This window comes from Anoplolepis gracilipes, chromosome 7 (genome assembly GCF_047496725.1).
Source record: "Anoplolepis gracilipes chromosome 7, ASM4749672v1, whole genome shotgun sequence".
In the NCBI taxonomy this organism is placed as follows: domain Eukaryota; kingdom Metazoa; phylum Arthropoda; class Insecta; order Hymenoptera; family Formicidae; genus Anoplolepis; species Anoplolepis gracilipes.
In genome coordinates this window covers 6,197,940-6,224,277 of record NC_132976.1, presented here as the reverse complement: position 1 = coordinate 6,224,277, position 26,338 = coordinate 6,197,940, and the positions used below count along the sequence as shown (strand labels likewise).

General features: G+C 35.4%; 1 protein-coding gene and 2 long non-coding RNA genes across 3 annotated transcripts in view; 2 read left to right on the top strand and 1 right to left on the bottom strand.

Annotated features, from left to right (window-relative positions):
* Window positions 1–26,338, top strand: part of LOC140667492 (uncharacterized) — a 139,535-nt gene that overhangs the window by 66,986 nt on the left and 46,211 nt on the right. The gene's annotated exons all lie outside the window — the stretch shown is intronic.
* LOC140667489 (aristaless-related homeobox protein) overlaps window positions 1–26,338 on the bottom strand; it is a 120,378-nt gene that overhangs the window by 59,695 nt on the left and 34,345 nt on the right. The gene's annotated exons all lie outside the window — the stretch shown is intronic.
* Window positions 15,843–24,463, top strand: LOC140667493 (uncharacterized). The gene is made up of 3 exons (XR_012047026.1): window positions 15,843–16,256; window positions 23,556–23,654; window positions 23,731–24,463. It is a non-coding gene; the product is annotated as an uncharacterized lncRNA (long non-coding RNA).

Here is a 26,338-nt window from a genome sequence, read left to right as displayed (position 1 = left end):
AATTATTATCTTAAATATAATGTCTTTTTATACATTTTTTTCTTATAATGTCGTAGTTAGAAATATTTAATTTTGTTAATATTTATGGACATAACAAAGTAAAAGAGAAATATTTTTTTCCTTCGAACGTAGTGTTTCATGTTCTGTTTCATTCTGTTAGTATCAGATGATTTCAAAGATCGATTAGTAGACTTGAAATATTCGAATGAATATTATACTTTCTTTGTAAAAACGCTGTTTTATTTTTCGAGATTGAAAATTTTAACAAATAACAAATAACGATTAACTGTTAACTATTAACTATTTTATCAAAACAAAAACTAAAAATATGCACCAAACATTAAACATTGTTTTTTAATTTAAAAAGTTTTTAAATTTTTTTATCCATTTCCTTATTCATATTATCAGTTTTACTATTTTACTGATTTGTTAGTAATAAGTAATTTGAATCGTATACATTTTTATTTTCTAATTATGTATTATTTAACAAAGGCTTTTGTTATAATGCTCTCGCATAGTTGTGTCGCGATGGAATAAGATTAATATTAGAAGCATGATGTGACGGGATTGCGTCATGTATTACACAACAATTACATAACAATTGTAATGTCCTTGTTATGTCAACAACGTGTGTCCGGCACATTAATTATATCAATTAAAAATCAATTTAGATGAGATTTGCTCGAAATTGCTGCGCAATGTTTCAATTGTGTTTTGAACAGCGAAATACATATACGTAGATAAAAATATGTAGATGTATTAAGATTCTCGTAGAGCTACGTATGTAAGTTTTTTTCCAAATAGAATATATATAAGTTATCATATATGTAAATCCCTCTCCAAATAGAAAGATAAAAATTCTCAAATTCTATTCGCCTACTTACGAAGGAAAAGTTATATCATAATTTTTAATGTAAACTGAAGATTTTAATGAGATTTAATATAATAAATCCCGAGAAAAAGGAAAACAGTTCATTAGCAATTACGCAATCGGCTCTTGGACAGAATGTACGAGTTGATTTAAGTATTAATAGATATCATTTGAATATTTCTTATTATATGTATATAAGGAATAAAATGTAAGAGAAATATATCTCTAATAGAATAAATATATCTTAATAAGAAATATTGGATGTAAAAAATACATAATATAAAATATAAGGAAAAGAAAACGAATAAAATATAAAAAAAAAAAAACGAAGTACAGCTTTGCTCGTGATTTATATAAATATAGGGCAGAAGAAATTTTCGAGAAGGACAATGGTTCTGGCAAACATCCCGCTCCATAGCGAGAGACGAAACGAGAATTCGATGGATTAAATGCGAAGACTATACCGCGAGATCCATTACGCTAATGGGACGATCGAGAGCGGAGAGAGAGCTGGTCTCTATCAGCGTGCGGGAAGGACGAGGCGAGGATCGCGCGAAGAGAGAGGAAAGAAGGGACGGACTCCGGTGCGGAGGACGTGGCGGAGAACGCATTACTCATAATCTCACCGTAGGGCGAGGAACTGATCCCGCGAAAAAAGCCACAGCCCAATTATTCCTCCTGGTCCTCTCCCGACGCTCAGGAAACCACTTCTCCGCCGCTCCGACTTTATCGGCCCTCTTATTTGCAATGTTAATTCCCGCGCGAAAGCGCTCTAAGCAACTCGACGAAATTTCACGCACAGCCTCTTCTCTCTTAGCTTTTGGAAAGAAAAGACGGAATTCAAAAACGCGAACGCCTGAAGGCGTTATATCATTCAATGGAAATTTTTATGAAACTTGTCTAAATAATTTTGTCAGAATTTCAAGATTTTAATTTGAAATCTTAATTCACTGTTTCTATGGTATCTCGATATAATAAGTAATTATTAATCACTGAATTTTTTTCGCTCATATGAAAGTATTGAAGTATACATAAGTAGATATTATAAGTAGACAATCTCAAATATCATTCTTTTTATATATGTATATTAAAGAGATGAAAATTTAGTTAAATACTCCGATACTAGGATACCGTTCTAGGATCAAAGAATTTCTCAGGATACTCGCTGGTATTCGTTCGACGTCGCAAACATGCGGAAGATTCGCGTGTCGCGAACATCGTGATCGCGAATCGGATTTTTTCTTACGACAAGAAAGAGAGCGTTCTCGTGTTCGCTTTATCATCCGGCACCGACATCCGTCCTCCGTGTAATTGGTGCTCGCTTATCATTAGCGCTTATTGAGTTGCAATTAAGATTGTCGTCCGCGCGACTACCGTGCGTCTCTCTGCGTCACCGTTGATTCTATTTGTCATACGGGAAAACACGTATGTGGACGTACCACGTCCGCGCAATTATCGCGCTTACTGTCGTTAGCTGGTGATTCGCAGCGCGACGGGAATCACTTCACCAAGGCGAACTATCAAGGCAAACGCAGTTAACCACGACGCGAATTACTTCACCATCGCAATTAATATAAGTAACTTTCTTTTTCGTGTTGATGAGTAAAACAAAGGGCTTGTAGGAACGATAAGCCAGAGGAGAACTGATGAAACAACTCTGAAGCGAGTTGAAAATTTATTAGTGAAATGCCTAGTACTGTTTGCTATGTAATTTTTTTAATGTAATTTTATTTTTTTTATCTCACTAATATTATTCTTCAGTTTTAATCGCTTATATAGGTTACTTTTGTGTGTCTTCGTATCTTGACTTTTATTATAGAATCGATGAAAGTAGCGGCAGAAACGATATTTCTAGCTGTATATGATTATATCGTTATTTACATCGTTGCTTATATGGATACGCAATTTTCTACTCTGTTGCTGACGGTAAGAGATGAGTTAGCTCGTAAATTGGCTGCCGTCGGCAGCTTTGTTGCGATTCTTCGTGAGTAATTAAGCGATCTGTATGTGCGTGTTTATTAAGATTTTTTCGATGAAACGCTGCATCGAGAAGAAATAATATATACTTTCTCGAATTGCGAATAAAAATGTTGATAAATTGACAAAAATATTTTTTATTTTGCATTTTAATTCTTTTAATTTTTGTTAATTTACAAGTTATAATATTTCTTAAATTCGAATCTGAATTAGAAGTGATAAAGAATAAAAGTTTTGCGAGTAAATATTTACGAAAAAAAATAATGAGAAAAGTATGTCACCTATACATATATTATTGAGCGCGAATATTAAATAGTCTCATTATTCACTTTGTATAGAGCTGTGAAAAAAAAAGTAATTAAAGAATTTGTCTATTTATTATTATATTCGCGTAGTTATTCAGCAAATAATATATTGTAGCGAAATCATAAAGCAAGCTAAGAGGTGAATATTGCGGACGAGATCCAAAGAATTACTTGTATAGAGGCAATTATGCCGTATTGAATACCAGTCTTAAATTCACTGTTGCAAAAGGTAATTTTGTGATTATTTCCTCTCGATTAAATCTTATATTCGCATGGCATGATCTCGTATAACATACGCAAGCGCGATATAACTTGCTGCTCATGCGTAATTAAGTTGCGCCGATTACCATCTGAGGTTACGAATAATTGTTTAATTATCCGTACGTGATTAAACATCACGTACATGCGATGTGTAGCATAATCGCAGATTGTTCTTCATTTCTCTCGCGAAATTAATTAAGCTGCGGCGAGCGCGTTCCGCGCGCGGCATTCGAGACACAATTCTCTAACTACTCTCTAATAATGAAACGTCGCATGTCGAAGATTCACGTGAGATGTATCTTCTGAAAAATTTATTTCCAACAAAATCGATTCCAGGAAAAAGAATTACAAATGCGATCGATATAAAATAATGCGATTTAGCAATTTTTTTTTTTTTTCTTCTGACTAAACGATTAAATCAGAATCAATGACGTAAAGATATTAATGTTAATATGCTGATATTTTTTTACATACAACCTATCTAGAAAATCATAATTATTTATCATCATCAGTCATTATTTGTATGTTTTTATAAGCTCTAAAAGGAAGCGGTAATTTAAAATCATCCCATATATGAATATCAAGCATATTTCTAAAATTAAATACGTCTTTGAAAATTGAGTTTAATTCTATTTAATCGCTCTCTCAGGTTGATTCAAACACGTTTCAGTCAATCGCTCTATTACAACATTCTACTGACTGTGTCGGCCAGGTCATTATGATTATTTATATGCAAACGAGAGACGAGAGACGAAAGAGATCGGGGAAAGGAGAGGGATTTCCTGAGGGCTAAGACGATAAGTCGCAGCCGTTCAATCCGACGGACGGCATTGTCGACGACGAGGACGTCCGCGAGCGAGAGAGCCAGTCCAGGGTTAAGCAAATAAAATCCAATTAAGACGATGAGCCTGCCCTCAGGCCCGGAAGGAAAGTCCTGATTGTAATGGAGCCTGTCGGCGGGCTAGTGCTCCATTACGCGCTATACCTTGTTATAAACGCAGTCAAATTAAACTCGCTGCCGCCACCGCGACGTGACGGACGTTTATTGCGGGCAAGAAATCCCCGAATAATCGCGAGATCGGATCGTAAATCAGCGGGACGTGAACGTCAGATGTAGCGACGTTGCTTGTTGTTGCTTCGATTGGCAACAAAGTGGCCCTCTCGACTCTCTTTGTTTCTTTACTCGCAGACGAGAAGGTACTTGTCACCAGGAACGCGAGTGATTAATCGAGTTTTTATCGATGAAAACTTGTGACGCTCGTTTCTTCGCATAACTGTGTAATATAACGTCAACGCAGCTCCTTCTATTCTGCCACACCTTCGCCTATATAAAGACGTAATGGGGTTGTATCTGCGATCGGGTCGTTCATCAACGCTGACGCGTCACGCACGCACGGACGTGTAGCGATCAAATCGCTTACGCATCATCAAAGCCGTTTAACCTTTTCAAGGTTGTTAGCATTGATAATCGTCTATATGACGATAAGTCTATTCTAATCGTGCTGACCGGTGGTTGATGTTGTTAAAGGTTTTAGTTTGCGAAAAACGAGGAAAGTAATGAGAGCAAGATATTTATGTGTTGCTACTGTTTTTTTACGTTACTTTGAAGATATATATTTTTTGAAACATTTTCGAAAACTTGCTTTTTTTCTTTAACTAAAAAACGCCAGAGTTAAGTAATGACTCCTCATTTAATATAAAAGATAAAATATATTGAATATAATTATATATAAAAGATAAAAATTTAGGTATGAAAATGAATGTAAATATTGTGTATCATAAATATAATTATAAGTGACAGGAAAACCCATCTGTGATTGGAAATGATTATATATATATAAAATACAATTATATATATTATTATGTATATAAAATGCAGTTTCACATTAAACATTGAATCCTAAATTTTCTCAAAATTATAATTTTTATTCAAAAATTTAATTTACATATGAATTTGCTTAATTTACATATGAATTTTCTCTATTATATATAAAATAGTAAACGACAGAAAATTACATGTGATCATAACTGTCATTGATATCTAACAATAAATTAATTTCCTGACGAAGGGAGGACTATAATACTTTGTGATAAGAAAATAACAGCGGCACAAGTACTTCTTTTTTTTTAAGCGAAACTATTTCCGCTTATTGTAATCGAATTATTATATATAAGACATATTTCAAATTATAAAATATTTAATTATTTGATAGCATTGCTTTTTACTCCCGACTGCAGCCAATTCTAGTTATTCAAAAATTTAATTACTTGGTAACAAACTACTCGAAGATAATAAAAGCTAAAAAGAATATATTGTCAATGTCTTATAATAATTCGATTACAATAAGCGGAAATATTTTCGCTTAAAAAAAAGATCGAAATACTTGTGCCGCTGTTATTTTCTTATCATAAAGTATTATAGTCTCCTCCTCGTCAGGAAATTAATTTATTGTTAGATATCAATGACAGTTATGATCACATGTAATTTTCTGTCTTTACTATTTTATATATAATAGAGAAAATTCATATGTAAATGAAGCAAAACAAAGAAAATTATTTCGATATATACATACATACATACATACATACATACATATATATATATATATATATATATATATGTATGTATGTATTCGATCATACATAAAATATTCTTGATGGGAAAAAAAAAAAAAAAAAAACACTATTCACCCAACATTCATGTGAAATCATTCTCATTTCATATTTCGCACTCTCAACATCATGCAACTAACCTTGATGCGTCGACAGGATTATTTTGAGAATATTGTCCTTTCGTTCTCTTCCGCGTCTTCGAACTCGCTTTCGCAGGATTTCTCCTGACACCTCTCGCACCTTATCTGCTGCTCACGTCCGTTTACCCGGGGAATCACCCGCGTCGTGGGGGATCGGTTCCTCGTGTCTGCCTCCCGGATGAGAACTCGCGCGGACGCATAACCCCGTAGGTACACCGAAACGCGAAGATGGGAAGAGAAGGAGAAAGGAAGAAGAAAGAAAGAGAGAAAGAAAGAGGGAGTAATATGTCGGGGGGGAAAAATAAGAAGAAAAATCGCGGTCGGTCGCGTCGCGTCGCGCCGTAGCTTCTTAGGTCGGAACGAGCGAGAGGCGTACGCCGCGGCTGCGCGAACCGGTGTGCGGGGCCGTTTCCAGCGACCGAGACGGAAGAGCCTCGAGAGAGAACAAGTCCTCTCCCCCTCTCTTCGCCGCGAGAACTTTCGAATGGTGCGCGCGGCTGTTCACCGACCCGGTGGAAACGACTCTCGTCCGGCTTCTCCCCGGCTCTGCCGGGGCCTTTGAACCGCCCGCCCTCGTCGGTCGATCCGCCTTGTATGTAGAATACCCGCCAATGAAGGTGTCCGGAGAACCTGCCAATCCAGAACGGTCTCGCACTTCTCCCCGTTCACCTCTCGAGCAGAGAAGGAGAAGAGACTCGATGTGCGAAAAGGAGATGTTGAGAGAGAGAGAGAGAGAGAGAGAGAGAGAGAGAGAGAGAGAGAGAGAGAGAAAGAGAGAGAGATGGAGAGACAGAGAGTGGGAAGGGGATGAAAACGGCGGAGATAGAAGTCCAGATGGTGAAGCAGAAAGATGCGATTTCACGAGTAGCAGCGTGCAATTGCGTGAGGGGAATGCAGGACGAAGGGTGGAAACGTCACTGCTTAAAATGGCACCTAGGTGCTTCGGTGGAGCAAGGTGGTTTCGCGATTTTATGAGTGATAACGATCGTTCTGGTAACCATGTTAGACATGACGATCAGGATGTTTATAATCATGAGAGTGGAATGAGAATGGTGAACGATATGATATAAATGATACAAAGGAGATGACAGATTTGTGAAACGATAATTACGCATTTGTTTTAGACAGACAATTATAGACACAAAGTACGCATAGACAAGGTCTGCATATAATTGCTTGAAAGTTTGCTAGTCGAATATTTTATTTTTATTTTAACAATATCAAGCTTCTCTCAAATTAAATTTTTGCTAAAGTAAGGTCATTTAAACTAGTGATATAATAAAATTATAATCTTTAAAAATTATTTAAATTTAATTTATCAAGAATTCTTTAATTTATATTTAATTCTTTAATAAATAAATTTATGCATTTTTTGTTTAGAAAAAAATTAAAAATATTAATTACAAAGTCTGATTATACGTATGTATATAGAATTGATATGGATACTTAGCAAATAAATATATATAAATATAATATGCTATTTCATATTAGAAAGAAAGGGAAAAAAAGAGACCAAAATAACATAAACGATTCACATAAATTTATGTAATGTATCTTATGGGCGCACAAAAAAACCGTAATAAAAATCGATCCGAAGACTCGAGAAGTCTAGACACATATCTCACGTGCGCACACAACAGACATATATGTATCTACATATATGCGTTTCGAACGAGAAGCGAGGTAATTTTATTCACTGTGTGATAGACACTTCATTAAACAGTTTTAATGATTTGTAAACGTTACACTTTCTCTAGATCGGTATGTGGTAACCAATTCATATATCGCGCCGATAAATAACTTAATGTACGTAAAGATTATACAATAGTCATCACGTTTATATCGAACTGTCCATTACAGCATCATTCAATAGCTCTCTCTTCCGGAAGAGAAAAGCACAAGAAAGGATGCTCTTATTCCTTCCTTCTGCGCTCGTATATCCTTCATTCTCGGCAAGATCGAAATCAGGTAGATGGAAAATGTGTGTTAAGTTATCAAGGTTGGCCCAAGTACTGAAATTCTTCAGCGGTAACGAGCACGGCGGTTCCGATTGATAAACGATATGGACGCGGGCGTACCGTGATTTATTTTTATGTATATAGAGCTAATGTAAGAAGGGGAGCAGAGTGTGTTATAAATGAGCTTGCCGTATTCACGCAGATCCGACTCATCCGACGCGTCGGCAAACCGAAGGAAGGAGCCGGTGAGAAACTTGAGCCATCGTCGAAACTGCCGATCATCAGCACGTCCTGCTCGCTCGCTCGCGGATGCTTCATTAGCCACGCCTTGGACCGGCCGACGGTTAAGCTGATTTATCGCAGAAAATCCAGTTAGCGGGAATTCGTTCTCGTGCCGTGCAGTGTACACGTAGGATCGCCGCCGTATTCTTCCAGGGCGGAGAGCGATTTCTTTCGCGCTTTTTATCGCGATCTCGGAGATTTCGGAATAATTTTCGCTCGTTCTCCATCCCAGCGAGGATGGCTGAATCGAATTTGCCGATGGTCTCGTATAGCGTTCTACAACATGATATTTATTTCGTGCAATCTTTCTTTTTCGGAATATTTCTTTGCAAATTAATCTTAAACTAATTGCAATTTAAGATTACACAGAAATTCATAATTTCACTGTCAAGCATATTACTATTACTCTAGTATCTAGAAAAGTAGTATTTATTGTATATTGATCTATTGTAAATAATTTACATGATTATCTTATGTTGCGTTATTCTCTCATGTGTATTTTCTACATTTCTTTAAATAATAATACACTCAATTTCTTAAGTATTAAATTAATAGAAATTAGCATAAGAAATTGAGTGTCTGATCAAATCACTCGAATTAGAATGACTTTTTACTCAATGGACTCAATTTCTTGAGTGTATTATTACTTTAAGAAATGTAGAAAATATATATTCTTCTAGATTCTAGATACTAGAGTAATATGCTTGACAGTGAAATTATGAATTTCTGTGTAATTTTAAGTTGCAATTACAGTTTAAGATTAATTTGCGAAGAAATATTCTGAAAAAGCGTTATCCTCATGTATATTTTTTACATTTGTTAAAGTAATAATACACTCAAGAAATTAAGTGTCTGATCAAATCACTCGTTAGAATGACTTTACTGATGGAGTGAATTCTCCTACTTTTTGTTGTAGAATCAATTTTTCATTCCGCGAAGTGGAATGACTATGTATCTCTATTCTGCAGAATGAATATTTTCACTCTATGCAAAGTAAATATTTTCATTCATGTGAAGAATGAGTCAAGAGTATGTAAAGAACTTGTCATTAGTAAAAACATTATTGTTTCGTTGTCTCTCGTTATTGCCTGCTTTTGTGCGACGTTATCGTGTACTTGTATATTGATCTCTCTTGATAAGGATATTTAAAGATTAATTATAAAGAGAGAGAGAGACTGTATACACACACGTATAAGACTGACATTTCTATATATGCTAATTATAAAGAATGATGTTTAGGCAAGAAATTATTCACTTTGAAAAATGAATTCTCACTACTTACGAGTGGCAGTATTCTCACTACCGCTTAAAATAAATCAATTCGTTTGGAGTTATATTTGACCGTAAAAATTTTAGTATCCCTCAAGCATAAGGCACGACAATGACAGAGATTATTTATCGTAGATTAAAATACGAGTGCGGGACAATCTCGTAATTGTGCGCTGGTAGCCGCTTGGTATTAAATTGCTAATAATTGTAGTTATCTAAAATTGTAAATGTACAAATCGTTTCTCATCTCTCCGGGCGTTCCGGTGTTAACAGGCTCGTCGGTTACGCCGCCGTATAACGTTAAGCGTGCACGACCGATGATCGGCGCGATTAGAGGCGTACGGGCACACACGAGATATCGATGATGTGGCGAAATAAGTAGCTCCGAGAGGATCATCGACCGTCCGTGTCTCGATAATTACGACTACCCCATGCCGCGAGCTTATCTTCGGACTTGGACGCTCTCGTCGTCCGAAGTCCCTCCCTCCGCCTTGTCCCGCTCGCGTATAGAAGGCCCCGCCGCTTATCCTCCGAAAGGCCCCGTCTGTATCTGATCTCGATGATCGATTGCCGCTACCGACTCTCGAAATTACATATACGCTTAAACCTAACCGTGGCTACAAATAATTATCTCCCCGCGCTACTCTCGATCCCTCCCGCGCGATACTCTAACCAGAGAGAGGCTACTACCATACTCTATATCTCGGCTATCTCTTAATCGCTCATTGTAAATAATAAATTATCGGTGCGGCGCGGAGGCTGGTAAACATGTAAATTACGGCGGCGGATGACGCATGCCGGAGCTGTATAATTTCACCAATCGCTTTTCACTCGAGCGCATTATAAGCGCCACTTTCTTTGCTTATAACGCTCTGAATTTACTGAATTTAATTTCTTCATCCCGCGAGGTGCTTTTTATAATTCTTCTCTCTGATCAGGAAATTATTATATTCTTTCCTCTGATCAGGGAATTATTATTATTATACTTAACGGAGAATAGATAGCGAGTTTGTCTTTAAAAATGAATAAGTATTATATTAAATCGATACTTTATTTAACATACGTTGCTTGAAATTTTATATTAATTATCATTTTTTTGTAAAAAAAACATGCATAAGATATATTAATTATAAAATTATTTAAGTGTAATTATCTAATGAACAAGTTTTTTAATTTATTTGATGAACAAGTATGTATTTAATGAGAAACTTCTTAAAGAAATTATTTTAAAATACACATATTATTACATTATATTACAGCGCGATAAGTTTGAAGACAAAAATGTCCGAGATAAAGAATTCATTATCTTTCGTTGATTTTTATACATTGTAATCTTTACACCGAGAGAATATCTCTGGCGATAGAGGCTGAAAATTACAGGAAATTACGTCCTCGAAATAGCATCCTTTAATATATGACATAATTAACTAATACCTGCATAAAGAATATTGCACATTTATTAAATTGCACGTGGTAAACGATCATGATAAGACACAAATGCGTTAAAGAGATAAAAACGGTTATCGGTGCTTGATGAGGCACCGTTGCAGTGCGTCAAATCTTACCATAATTACAAACTGAACTATTTCTCCCGAGATAAACTTCGTCGCGTAACATCAGAACGCTATTAAACACTACTCCTTCCTCATCTTTATCTTGAGGAGAAAAGCATACTTATTTCATAGAATTATGGCAGTTGCGAGACAGTTCCTTTGACCCTTAAAGTTCTATATTAATCTTATCGGGCGTTTTTCGGATCTCCGGAATCTCACGGATCCTGTCTAAAGATTCGATCGGGGAGATCGCGACCCGCGGGCGCGACAGTCACGGACGCGCGTAGTCCATTTCATTGTAATCTCGTTTATCACGGTGTTGTTCTTGTCGGCTGCTGCCGCCGTTGTCGTCATTCTCTTTCTTCTTTCGATATTAAGCAGCAATCGCGGAGGGAAACGATTGCGTCACGATGATGTCATTAGCCGTGACCACGCCCCCTATGGCGCTACCCCCATTACGCCGAATCATCGGATGAGATCAAAGGATCGCGGACTTGATTGGAGGGAAGGGTAGTCGCGTTGATTCCCAGTAACATTGTCGATTGAGAACCATCTGCAACGTTCTTGAGATGCAAGAGCGTCTGGAATTAATTCGCGGACCTCCGGCCGCGTATAGTGTGCGCTCGCCGACACCCACTGACCTTTATGAGTGCTTAATTAAATGAGGCTTTTTGCGCGCCGCTCTCAGTTCCTGACTCATGCGAACCTCGCCCCCTTTCAACTTATTATTATAATACTGCCGGGTAAGATCATAATTTAGCGAAATAGAAGATTGGAAAAACAGTAAAGGATTTTATCGACTCTAAGGATCACGAGGTTCGGTTAATGAGGTTAAAACTAGCTGTATGTAATTTTTTATCTGATCAGAAAATTATAATTTTATTTGTAATTATATTTATCTGGTAGAAAATTATAATTTTTAATCAGAAAAAATCGTGATAAATAATAAATGAAATCGCATGGCTTGAAAATCGATTAAATATATAAATATTTTTCTTATAAGAGTTTTAAAATTCTAAATCTTTCATTAGATTATATACGTCACGAAATTGTACAGGTAAAATGTTCGGTTTATTAAAGAAAGAAGCTTTTTTGATAAAGTAACTTCGATAATCTCTGATCTTCCTTCTTGTGCTTATTGTCTTATTACATCTTGATAGTGTTACCTTTCGTTTCTTATATATATATCGTATCGGTTCGATGTTTGTACTTCATTACATCTCGGTTCGCTCTGTACTCGCTCTCATGGTCGTCTTTTATGTCGCGAGAATCATTCCCCCGGACTCAGGGTTACGCGCCATCAGATACGTTATTCTCTTTTCTCAATCATCGAGCCCCGATCCCTTTTTTCCCTTAGCCACTGTGTGATTCTCACAGGGGCTTGTCTGGTCGGCGAAGATATAGATATCGGGCGGGTATTCGCTACCAAGCAAAGGTATTGTGCCGCGGAGGCGATGAAAAAGGGAGAAGAGGAGTCGGCAAAAGAAGGAGCCCCGGGAATGATGTGGAAAGTAGCGGAAGAAAGGGGATCATCGATCGGCTCGAACGATCGATAAGCGACCCGACTAACACTCATTAAACCGCCTATTGTGCGGTGGCAACATCCGTTTGATTGGTTAATCTTCGCGGCCAATGTCTCGATAGTCGATGAGACAATGAAACGATTTCCGGATTCTTACTAATATTTTCCACGGTATGTTTTTACCAAAACATATTAAAGAAGAGAACAAAAGGGAAATAAAGAAGAAGAGACAACAAAAAAATAGAAGGTTAATCTGATATCAAAAATGACACTTCGAGAATTAATTCATGTTCTTTTAACTTCACGAGCAAGACGGATATGGATTTAAAAAATATTTTTTTCTTAAATATTTTAATATTAAAAATATTTTTTACTTAAAGAGAAAGATATGTTATTTTAGTTTCTAAAATCTCAATTTCTTAACAATAAATATTATATTAGAAATATTTGTAAATTAAAGAAAAAAATTAGACTATTGAAATAGGAGAATTTTTAAATAAGTTACATATAATTACTTGCTTCACTCCATTACATAATAATGTATATTATGCACATCGGAATAGCATAAACATCATTTATGTGTAACTGTCTGAATTATCATTGTTTAAAAAGACATAACTTTTAAATTCTATTCGTAATAATAACTTTAAATGCTATTATTGTTAATTATCCTACGCACATTACATATATAGGCACTTATTTGCTCACTTTCAAGTCACATTTCTCTTCGTTGCATATTATATTTTTTGAATCGATGATTTAATGTTACCGTAAATTAAACAAGCGGCGTTTCCGCCTCGCTTAAGTGCATATCCTGGATTCCTTTCTTGCCGGTTGCACCGTTTAGATTGAAAGGAAGAAGATTTTAACCTAAGTCTTCCGGCCGATAAGTAATGGTCTCGCATGAAAAAAACGAAAAATCTAACCATACGCTACCACATCATACTTAGTGTCTGCTAATTATATCAAAAAACATGCATTGCTACAGAATAAAAGACCGCAATGAAATTTTATCATCGGGCGTGATGACGAATACGAATACAAATCGCGATTGTGCTTTTGATATACGCATGTAAGGAATGAAAAATTAAATAAAACATGATTAGACAAATTTAACATTTAGATTAAACAAATTTCTTCCAAATTTTCGTAATAAATATATAATAAAAGTAACGTATATAAAACCTGCGTAATAAATCAACTTGAAAAATTTAAAATATATGAAATAATTGGGAGAGGAGTTTTCTACCGTTTTTGTTAATTATTTACCATTATTTTTTGTAAATAATTTTTTTAATTTCAAAAGTCTTTGATCGCAGAATGATTTCAAGCCGCAAACAGAATCGATAAAGATGAGAAAAAAGCACAATTGTAAAACCATCTGACAAATAATGGGTTAAATATCGTGGTCGCGACATGTAACTTCAGCGCAAACGGGTTGTTAATTTTTTGCGCGACAAGCGATACGCAAGAATGATTCTTCCCTTAACGCAAAGCAAATGTGATCTCGGATGTTTTGATTTATTTTTCACATCTCGTTGTGTGTTCTTAAGCGTTTGTTCCGTTCGTTTTTGCAAACCACTGCGCCAGATTCGTTTTTTTCGCGGTCTCGCGGCGCGAAATCTGCGGTCGAGTTTCGGCGAAGAAGTCGAAGCCGGAGAATTGGCGCGAGTGCTTGCATGATCGAGCACCGAAGATCTCGTTAACGAGTCGTCGAGGGAAGTAGTCTGTGGTTTCCCAAAGAAACTGTGGCCACGCTCGCTCCCTGTTTGTTTTAACAGGAAGAAGTCCGACCGGCCGTGCAGCTGCTTCCTGCCGATCTTTCCGTTTTTATCGATTTTCATTTGCACTGCAACAGAGCTAATGATTGCGAAGCGACGAAAACGCGAGGAAAAGGAGAGGACGCACGCGACAAAGCACTCGCGGGGGATCGTAAAAGATAAAAACGAGCCGATCATCAAAAACACATCGCGATTCATATTTATTTTTATAGATTCTTGTAGAAACCGCGATATATAATGAGGTATTATAAATATTCTGTTATCTAAAAATTTCATCGCCATAGTTTTTCTATGATATATTCTCAGATCTTGCTACGTTACTCATCATTGTTCCATATTTTTTCTTAAGAAAGATAGAAAGTGTAGATAGCAACATCGTTCTCTCGACGCTCTTATCCTAGCAATGCTTTTCCGGCGTGATTTTACGTAACACGTATACGTTTACGGCTCCTAAAGATAGGTTGGCAGAGTCTTTATATCCACCGATAGTGTTTCTTTTATGCAACGTGCTGATTTGCTCTGAAATTTTACGAGTCTGGCTGGAAGCGCGAGTACATACAATTCCAATGGCGAACGAGTGGTGCCCGTAATGGCGATACACAATCGTTAATGGTGGCGAGAGTGGCGTTGCGCCCGGCGGTCGATTGTCAAATTATCGATAATATCCCTAAACCAACAAGATCATGCGCCGGTGCCCGCGCATCGCGCGAGAGCGATACGGATCGAAATCGGGCGAAACCGCAAGCGCAGATTATTACTCGGCGATGGCGCGACCCGCAGCAACACGAAACACGACGGCCGACATTCGCGTTCACGCGCTTATGTACACTTATATACACGGACTTTCATCGGGCCCCGGCTTGCACACCTGCACACGCTGCAGCCCAGGGTCGGCTGCAGACTCAAGTCGATCTGCCCAATCTGATCAATCCGCCATTCAAGCTAACTCTCGCGTCAAATTACATTAATGTCAAACATATTTTTTCAGCGGTAGAAAACTTAGTTATTGAAATGTAAATTGTGCTACAATAATTTTATTTTCTCAAACATGAGAAAAGAAAAGAGTAATTTCTTACGAATAATCATTTGAATAACTAATTATAGTGAATCAACAGCATATATCAATTTGATATATGGAAAGGAAAAAAATACGAACGTTTCATAAATTCGAAAAAAGCAGTGTCAAAAAATATTATTATTTTACTTGTGAATAAAATGTTGAAAGTGTATAAGCAAACACACAAAAACATAGAATAATATTAGCCAAGGTGGAAGCAAATCCGACCCTGTTTCGCCACATAACAACACACACACAGATATACATATACACAACATGTAAATAAGCACGCACGTATGATACATGGTGATATAGACGATCAAAAGTCACGACGTGGCATTCAGCAAACCGATAGAATAGTCCGCTTGTGGTCAAAGCGTTTCTAAAGGCGCGAGATGTGATTCCGCTCGATCGACGACGATCATCGGACCCGTCGACACCGATCTCTCGACTCGATAACGTTACCGAGTCGACGAATGGGCGTATCTCTGATGCCGAAGGTAATAAGGATCGAAGCGTCCATGATAGATTCGCAACCGGCATCTTCACAATGTAACTGAATCGAATGATGCTGGTACACGTAGATAATACGCTAAATGGAGAATAGGTGAATATAGTTGGACGTAAACATTGATTTGTATGCCTTTGGTGATGCTGAACATACTTTGTAAGTAGAGATTTCATTATTTATACGTGAATACGTGTGTGACATGATGATAATAAATAATTTGTATAGTTGAGTTTGAGAAAAAAAGAGCACATAATATTCCTAGAAATCAATTCATGATTTATTTGAATATTAATATTGTTAAATTAATAATTTTATAAACTGTATAGACGTGATAAAAATATGTAGAATATGCAGGATACAGGCAAAGAAAAATATATAATAATTAAAACAAATTAAATAATACATCAATAATAATTGGATTACAAAGAAAACAGGGTGTCTACTCTTTGGAAGACCGGAACATGGAAAACCGGGAATATTCAGGTATTTTTTTTGTAACCTGGAAAAATTAGGAAAGTCTCATGGAATTTTATTGGATTTTAGGGAATTTTTTTCGAAAATTCTTTTTGTCATAATTTTGCTTTTCATCCTGTAAACAGTCAATCGTGTATGTAAAACTGGCGTTTCATTTTATAGAAACTCATTAATTGTTGAGCTTTATTTTTTATAGTTCTTGATAAGATTAAACAAATAATTCTGACTATTATACAAAAAAATGGCTCGAGATAAACTGATTGTGAGATGTCAAGTTCCACTGCATCTTGCTTTGTTCGTTGACAATTTTTTTAGCTTTTTTTATCAGATTTTAAGCGCTTGAAAATTCTATGATAGTTTTACAAAAAATTCTATGTGTAAAAATTATTAGAATATTAATTAAACAATTAAATTATTCGAGATACCGGACATGTAAGTATTGCGACACTCGTATCTTCACCCATAATAAATTAATTATGCATGTACAGAAAGCGTCATTAATGCCTTTACACATAAATTTATCCACATATCAATACATTTATATACATGTATGGAAAATATATGTGTTCTAATGTACATAAATTTATGTGTAAAGGCATTAATGACCCTTTCTGTACAAACTATAAAAATGGTAAATTATATATTTGTTCTATTGTTTGTTAATGATTATTTGTTTATATCAAAATATTTGAATAATTACTATTTCTTTGTAAAATAATGCTCGTATATAATATTCGTCTGTGTTATTGAATAAATATATCGCGCGTGATGAATATATTTCACAATTACAAATATTATATATTCTAATTTTTATTATTATATTTTCTCCGTGTAGAGAAAAATTACTATTATATTATTTCGTCGTGGAGCAAACAATACAGAAAATAAACACGTGCGGCGCGAAGCGTACTAAAGAATGCGGGAAAAAAACATCGCGGACGATTCTCGGCCGACGATTGTTACACGCAACACAGTCGCGCAGTGATAACGAACGTCACAAGTTCTGTAACATTTCGGAGAGCATCGGATTGTCGGATGGATACCCGTGAGTATCAAGAGAGAGATCTAACAATCGTAATTTGGTCGGAAACGGTTTATTCGAGTGATTGCGGCTTGGAGGGAAGTGAACATCGCGAACGAACGAGTGCCGAATTACGTTTCATTATACCTATTTATTAATCCGCGAAAAAGTCTATTAACACATCGAATTTTTTGTATGTATAACGCACTGTACGCGGTGATTTTGTTATTTCGTGCGACGACACGTATGCGAGAAGGCAAAACGTCGTTAAAGTATTTTGCGAGTGCTTATGAAGATGCATCAACGAAGGATTAAGAGAAGATGAGCAGACTTGGGATCGGACTTTGTGGGAACAATCAGATAATTTATTACGTACGAGGTAATTTATTACGTATTATTCGCGGAATTAATTTTTTGTCGCAGTTATCGCGTAGCATATTTCGTGCAATTCTATTTGAATGTATGTGAAACTGGCGTCTCAATTCGTGGAAACTCATTAATTGAGTTGAGAGTTTTGATTTTATTTTTAATAATTCTAGATATAAATTTAATAATTCTTGATATACAGATTAAACAAATAGTGCTAGCCATTAAAAGAATAGGCCGGAAAAAAATCGGAACAAACTGAGACATTAGGTTTATGTTGCGTCAAACCCTCGCATAAAACCCTCTTTGGACATTAAAAATGATTGTAGACTGACATGAAATCTCATTAAAGTCGATAGAATTATTGAAATAAGACCGATGTCTCATCTCGATACATTTGACATTTCGGGCGATTTATTTTATAATTTGTTTAATAAATATTATAATAATTTTGATGTATAGAACTCTCTCTCTCTCTCTTTCTCTCTAGAAATTAAAAGTAATTGCAGAATAACGAAGAATAACACCTCTCATTAATCGATAGAATTATCAAAATATGATCAGCGTTTAATTTGGCAATTTAATTAATATTCTAATAACAATTTTTATGCATAGAACTTTTTATATAAGTATTGTGAAGCTCCTAAACGCTTAAAGTCTGATAAGAAATGCTTAAAAAAATCGTCGGCAGATAAAGTGAAATAACGTGAACTTGGCGTCTCACAATTAGTTTGTCCCGTATAAATATATGTATATGTATATATATATATATATATATATATATATATATATATCTATATATATATATATATATATTTTATATACTTAATGTCTTAACATAATATTGAATATGAAGTATATACTCTTTATAACTTTTAAAGATAAAGAAATTAAAATTTTATATAAATAAAAAATTATCTTATGAAAGTTATTTAATTTTTTTTAGTACATTTATAAATCTAACATTGAAACTTAAGAGGCTTTGTATTTTTTCTTCATATGAATGAAAAACATTAGAAAATGCATGTAATAAAAAAATTTATTTTAGATAAAGTTGTATTAAAAAGTTTTGAAAATATTCTTTTTACTCGGAATTTTGAACAAAAATACCTGGAAAATCAGGGAATCTTTTTTACAAGATTTAAGTAGACATCCTGGGAACGTAAAAAATCAAAAGTTTTGAAAATAATTCTTCAATTAATTCTAATTTGAATTTATTTTCATGGATATTTAAGTTTTAATCGTATTATTAAACAGCTTTCAGAATCAAGAAATCTCGTGTAATGTTTTTTTTTTATTCAATATAAGTTTTAATATATATCCTCTTAAATACAATATTTTATTTTTACAAATCTTAATTCTTTTTAATATTTCATTTTCACAAACGCAAAATTATGATGTGGGACCATTGTTATCTCTCAACAAAAGACTCAATTTAAATGTCAAACAGACATAAAAGGCGCGATATCATCCGAACCGCATCTTCTATTTTGGTCTCTTGCCTCGTGTCTTGAGTGAATTACGGTCTCGAACACAATCTTCTCTCGATTCTCTTTGTTCGCAGTCTGTTCTGATTGCCCGATCGCTCGTACCAAGTTCTTCCTCTCTCTTCCTTCTCACTCACTCTACCATGCGACTATTGACTTGCAAACCGAATTAATTCCAACGTTCAATTCCACGAATCAACGTAACTCGTAACACGTGACTGGCTGGCACGCGTAGTCGATCAATGATTTTGCCGGATAAGAACGGTTAGTCGGCATTTCCGCATGTTTCATACAACTCTCTATAGTATTATTTACGTAACGAATTAACAGAACAAATGACGATGTATCTAGATGATCTAAATAAATAATTAACTCTGTAAGTATATCATGTTGGAAGCATTGCTAATAATTCACTAGCGGATCCTCTGACGTCAATAAAGGGGAGAGGGTTTGACAAAATTATTTGATTTAATATCAATACACTTTATTTTCATGGTTTGATCATTTCTTATAAAAATAGATTTTTTTCCTTTTCGAGAAGAGGAGGGGGGGGGGGGGGTTAACCACAATCCCCTCAGGATCCGCCAGTGTAATAATTAATAATTAATTGTAAAGTTTTATTAATGAAACAAATTTTTATGACAGAAAGAGAGAGAGAGAGAGAGAGAAATTGATATTTTTTGTACTTTTTAAATATATAAATTCTATTAAATTTGCGGATTAATTTTGAAACGCCAACAGAAAAAATTAGCTATAAAACAAAGTTTAATTAATCTGCCTTCTTTCTATATCATTTTTTAAAATTAATATTTTTTTTTCATATTGAACTGCAGTTACTGTAAAAAATGACAAATTGCGATAAAACGAAAGATATTAAAGTTATCCAAATATATCCTTACTCAACTGTGTATCCTCTTTTCCTCAGTCATTTATCATTAATTACAATCATTGGAACAGGTGTTACCATTAAGATTGTTTGTATGTATATGTTTACTGACTAAGTATATACTATAGCAGATAATATACCAAGTAAATATTTCTTCATAAATTTTACGATGTAATTTTCTACTTCGAGGAAACGATAAAAGTAATTTGTTTAATGATCCGGAAGCGTTTTTTTCCAAGAAAGTCGTTTGTTGTATCTTTATCAATTTTTCTGTCGTACACGGTGATTTCTTGTGCGCAGGCCACCCACGCGAGTTATCCACCTTTCTTGATGTCCCTTAATAATAGGACTGGCGCAAAAGCGCGGAAACCAGAGCGGGAATTCCGAAGAAACCGAGATTCGCGGTCCTTATTAGTCTTGGGAAGCGGTTGCGGTCTCGGCAAAGGCGACAGGAAGCAACGCCGAATCCGCTTTGCGGTTCTTCTGCCCCTGACAAATTGAACGAATGTCCGCGTAAATGATCTGTCGTTCAACTTTATCAAATTTATAATAGCTAGGCGGAAGATAATAAGATAGAATTTCCGGTTTGAAGGCAACTTTATTATTGTGTACTATAATTATAATGGCTAAATAAAATATAATGATAATTGTAGGTTATTCATAAAGTCTCAATATTCTCAAAAATAATGAATGATATGACATTATTTAATGACTTATTTAATAAAGCATGCTACATATCAGGCATAGATTTATGGGTCATAGTAGGTAGACTATTGAATAGTAAATATAATAATAAAATTTGTAAGAAATCTAAAGTTTTTCAAATTTAATATTCTATAAAAGTAGGATTCGAAGAATTTACAAGAATTCATTTTGTATATCGATTCTTGACGTCCAAAAATTTAGACATCTACATTTTCTCATCGAAATGTATTTCCATCGATTTCTTTGCTCTCATTCATTTTTCGCAATACGCATATTTACGAATTGAAGAATATGTAGCATGATACAATATGAGAGATAAACACGGGTTTTCAAATATTTTTGTGACTACAGGGAAAACACAGAAGAAAATTATGATCGAAATTGCTTACGAGACCCTTGATTGTTGTATAATAAAGATCTCACAATCAAAAATAACAATCGTTTGTCTCCCTCAGGCGGTTCCCTTCGTTTCTTTTCTAGTTTCTAAGGAACCTTCAAGGAAACGACCGGAAGTTTGAACCTACTAAATTGCATATACCTAGGGCTGCCAGCCATCCGGTTTTCTCCGGATTTGTCCTAGTTTTTCAAGCGTCCGGGGGAATTTCTTAAAGTTGTCCGGGTTTCGAGCGTCTGCTAATGTTTAATTTTGTTATTGATTGGTAAATATTAGAATCTGTTCCTATTATATTAATTAATATGATTGTAATTGTATAACATTTTTTTATTAAATACCAATAGTTTATTTGTAAAAATTACCAAAGTATATAAAAGTTAATAAACTTCTTTTTGTGTATTTTTAACCCTCAATTCTCTTTTTGATCATTTTAGTAATTTCAATAACTTTATATTACGAATTATAGATGTCCGGATTTTAGTCGAAAAAATCCGGGGTTTTAAACCTTTTAATCCTGGGTTAGTAACATTACAGATGGCAGCTCTACATATACCTATTCAAAAAAAAAATGTCTATTCTTATTGTGTATTATAAATTTTAAGTACTTTGATATAAAATACACATCTGTATATTAAACTCTAAATAGATTCTTAATTAAATAGTATCAAGCAAAATATGCAAGTTGATTTAATAAATTAATTTATTTTAATACTATATTTAATTTAAAAATTAAAAAAGAAGTCATATAGTCAAATCGGCAATATTAGATTTTACATTTAAAATTTAAGTTTTTTATAACTGCTATTTATAGCAGTGTTATTTCATTTTTACACCATTTCCTTTAATTTCTCACTTTAATTAATTTTTTCCTTTAATTAATTTGTTGAAAAATCAGAAAATTAATATATGAAAAAAATTTGAATATTGTTATAATGATTCCTAATAGTTCTAGAAAGAATTAAGTTTCCAGCTTATCTGAAGAACTTCTTAGAGGAAAGTAATAAAAAATAATAACGCAAAGAATGTTGATTGTGATGAAGCGACGCTTTGAAGTGGCGCTCTAAAAAGGTAGACAGGCAGATGCTGTGATCGGCGCGGATCTTGAACAAACACGCGGCGACCGATACGTCGGATCCTTTACAGGTCCTCGCATAGTAAATGCATTCTCGGCGTATTCTTCTTCAAGGTGCGCGTGCATGCCTGTATTAGTGGGAGTTTATCGCGGCGGAGACGAGCCGATGATGACGATGCGTGTTTGGCCTCCGAGTCAGTCTGATTCTCCTCTCCTACCAATTTCACGGCAGGTTAACCGCCACCACGGTAGGACAATGTTTTATCCACCTCGTATAATACGCATTACGCACGATGCGTGTCGCATCATCGGTTCTTTCTCCCTTTCTCTTTCTCTCTTTCGGACCTGGCGCGGTTACGGTTATTTGTATTTTTAATAAGTTCATTTCGTGTCCGCAGCCGACGTCGACGCGGCTTTCTTTTTTCTGCAAGTAACGCCACTTTCGACCCACAAAATTAAAAAGATAGTCATTTGTATTCTCGTTTGTTAAAGAACGATCTAATTAGTTTCTGGAGCTCGCGGCTTTCGAAATATTTCTCAGATTCTATCACTCTTGTTGACTTTAACAGACGAAAAAAGAAATATATGCCAGATATTAAATCAGTCAGAGCCTTTTCCATTTCATTGATCATTTTTTTTGTTGCATTTTGTATTACATTAATGTTACATTAATGACATGCATATTTTGTGTATATACTTCCAAATAATTTATTCTTTACAAACGTATATCGTACTAAATATAGTTACATTAAAGTACGATCGAAGCAACATATGCAATGAATTAAACTATCTTAATGTTTTGATTTCTATAGCATCTCTAATTTATATATATGGTTCTTATATTAAGAGAAACCTAGTTCTCGAATTCGTCGATTACGATTTAACGATTACGAAAATCTTACCGTATTGTTACTGTACTTACAATTATCTTATCTCTCACTGATTTCTTGAAAAGTTTGGAATTTCTTTCCACTCGCCTTTGCTTTTGTATTACTAACACGTATTCATTGCAAAACCGTGTTAAAGTCGAATTTACGATTTGCTTTTCAGTAAATATTTCCAAATCTAATCAATCACGATATCGTGAAGTGACAATTTACTTTTGAAATCACTTGTCAAGTCGTACACTAACAATATGTATTATTAACAGTAAGTAAAAATTTCAATGTTTCAATGTTCACTTTAAATAATCATGTTTTTCATATTTTTCTTTTATTTTGCGCAGTTCATCGTTTGGAATTTACACGCGCAAATTCGCCTTAAGACTCGTTTGTACGACGCCTGCATTATGCATATCTCGCGACTCGATAACGTTAATTATATTTAACGATGTGATAATTACTTGAAGCCGAGTGCGCAGACGTGAGCCCGATGAGACCTCGGACATTTTTTTATACTTATCGTAGAGCATAACGCTCGTCGACTCGCTGTTACGAGATTATCACGATCGTAAAAGTTAATACCTTGTTCACAACCGAGAATGCATGCCTTTTCTTTTTAATATTCTTTACAACGCCGCTGCAATTATCTTGTTACGGCCGATTTTAACTATTATCATGAACTTTTGTTATTACCGTTTGTTCACTTATAGTTGTTATTATTAATTGTTTACGTGACATCATGTTATATATTTCTAAATTTGATAGCATTGCAAATATAAATATAGTTTTATTTTTATGGCATTTGTCGGAAATACGAAGAATATTTAACAGTAATAAGGACAAAGTTATAATGTGTTGAATGGATGAAATAAATACTGCGAAACAAACGGCTGTCAATAACTTATTAAAAAAAATTTGCTGTTTTTTTTTTAATATATTAACTTCGATTATAATTAATGTATTATATTTCATTTTAAAGAAAAAAAATAATTTATCAAAAATACATCTCCGACTAAAAAAAATGAAGATTTGTTTTATTGATATTTTTTGCTTTATGCTAGTATAACAAATATACAATAGATACGTTTTATTTGTAAAAACTTTTTCATACATCTAATGTTATTGGAAATGAAAAAACATTTTTATTCGCGAACACAACCTTTAATATATGAAATTAGTAGAACTATTATTATACAATTGTCGCACCCGGTAAATGTAGGCATCCCGACTGCAATTTTTCGGGTCGTGGATCGAGAGCATCGTTACCACGCATCGCTCGAAACGTTCCGTTCGCCGATCGTCGATCGATGATACTTTTGCCGAATCATTTTCGACGTCTAATTCCCCAATTTGAATTTGCGCGCGCATGCGCACGAAAATCACCCTATTTCTCTCCCGGCACACATCCCAGCAATCAAACGGAAATGGGCGCTCGATCGCCCGATCTCTCCGCGATTCCTTCTTTCCTCTTCTTGTTGCGATAGCTCTCTCTGTCCTCCTATCTTTCTCTCTCTTTCTCTCATCCTGCCTGCATATATGCATTGTTCTCTGTCTCGGGCTCAACCCACAACCAGGCCCGATCATCTGTAGAGAAGTGTATGGGATGGATACACAACTCTGTAGACAAAAATAATCAAGTGTGATTGCTCGTAATGACGGGACTAAGTTGTCCAGCTTAACAAATGATAGTCCTGCGAATCGAGGGAATGAGAGGGGTAGGAATAAAGATCGCGAAAGGGAGGGAGAATGGCGTCCGCAACCTCCTCGGGCCAGATCGGTAATCGATCCGATCCGCATGGAAAACGACGCCGAGAATACGCGGGTTTCTTATTAATAAGCAGCCGCTTCCTTTCGGGTCTCCGACGATTTCGTACCATCACGTCCCTGGGTCTAAACGTCGCCTTTGGAACCACGACCGACGGGTCTCTCTCTCTCTCTCTCTCTCTCTCTCTCTTCAGCCCTCTTCCTTCTTTTTTCTTCCCTTGTTTCCGATTTCCTTCTTCGTTGAAAATAAAAATTCAGCAAAAATTTTCATTTGTAAAACGTGGCTTGTGAAAAAAACAACAAATATGAAGATGCAAATTTAAATCGTACTTATATAAATCGATGAATCTGCTTATATATATATATGCGCCAAAAGGGTATTATATGCAAAAGAGCATCTCTAGAAATATAGAAAATGGTTCATTTCCGCAATTTTCGCACCTCTCCGCATATCTGCGCTTATATTTGTGCTAGATTCAGTTCTCAAAGACGGAAGACTTTGTAAGTCCGTTTAAGAGAATATGAGGACAAGAGAAGGAAGACGAAGGAAGAGGATGTAGCTGGAGGAGTAACAGGCGGCTACCGTCTACGGCGGTCTTAATGAAGGAGAACAGAGGGCGTGCTCGGGTGCACCGGCCAGTAAGCAATGTATCCAAACCTGTAATTATGTAGCTCGCTATACATCTCGTCCATAACGGTTATTAACAGGGATCTGACATCTTTCGCCCCCTCCCTCCCCTTCCTTTCTCTCTCCCCTCGCTCTCTTCCTCTGTCTTTTCCTCTTTCCCTTGCTGGCGCATTTTTTATCGTTCTACTTCGTTGCGCTTGCGGGACATTGCCTTCGCGTCGCGTTTAAACGTTCGCCACCACGTCGCGACTCGTCGATTTTCGATTAGGGAACTCGGGCGCTTTAGTTGCAGATTTATAACGTCCGCGATTAGCACGTTGACTTGCCTTATATACATGGCGGTACGATATCAATGAATCCGATCTTCTGCTCTTGGATAGAAAAAAAGCGTGGAAATTGCGATGCAACGAAGACTATACGTCGTCGGAGAAAGATTGCGTAGGAAAGATACAGATTTAACGTTTCGTGAATAAAGAAACGTGAACGATAATTCTGCAGAAAGTAAAAGTCACTTTTAAATTGGACAAGAAAGGAAAACAAAAAGAAATGCTATTATTTTG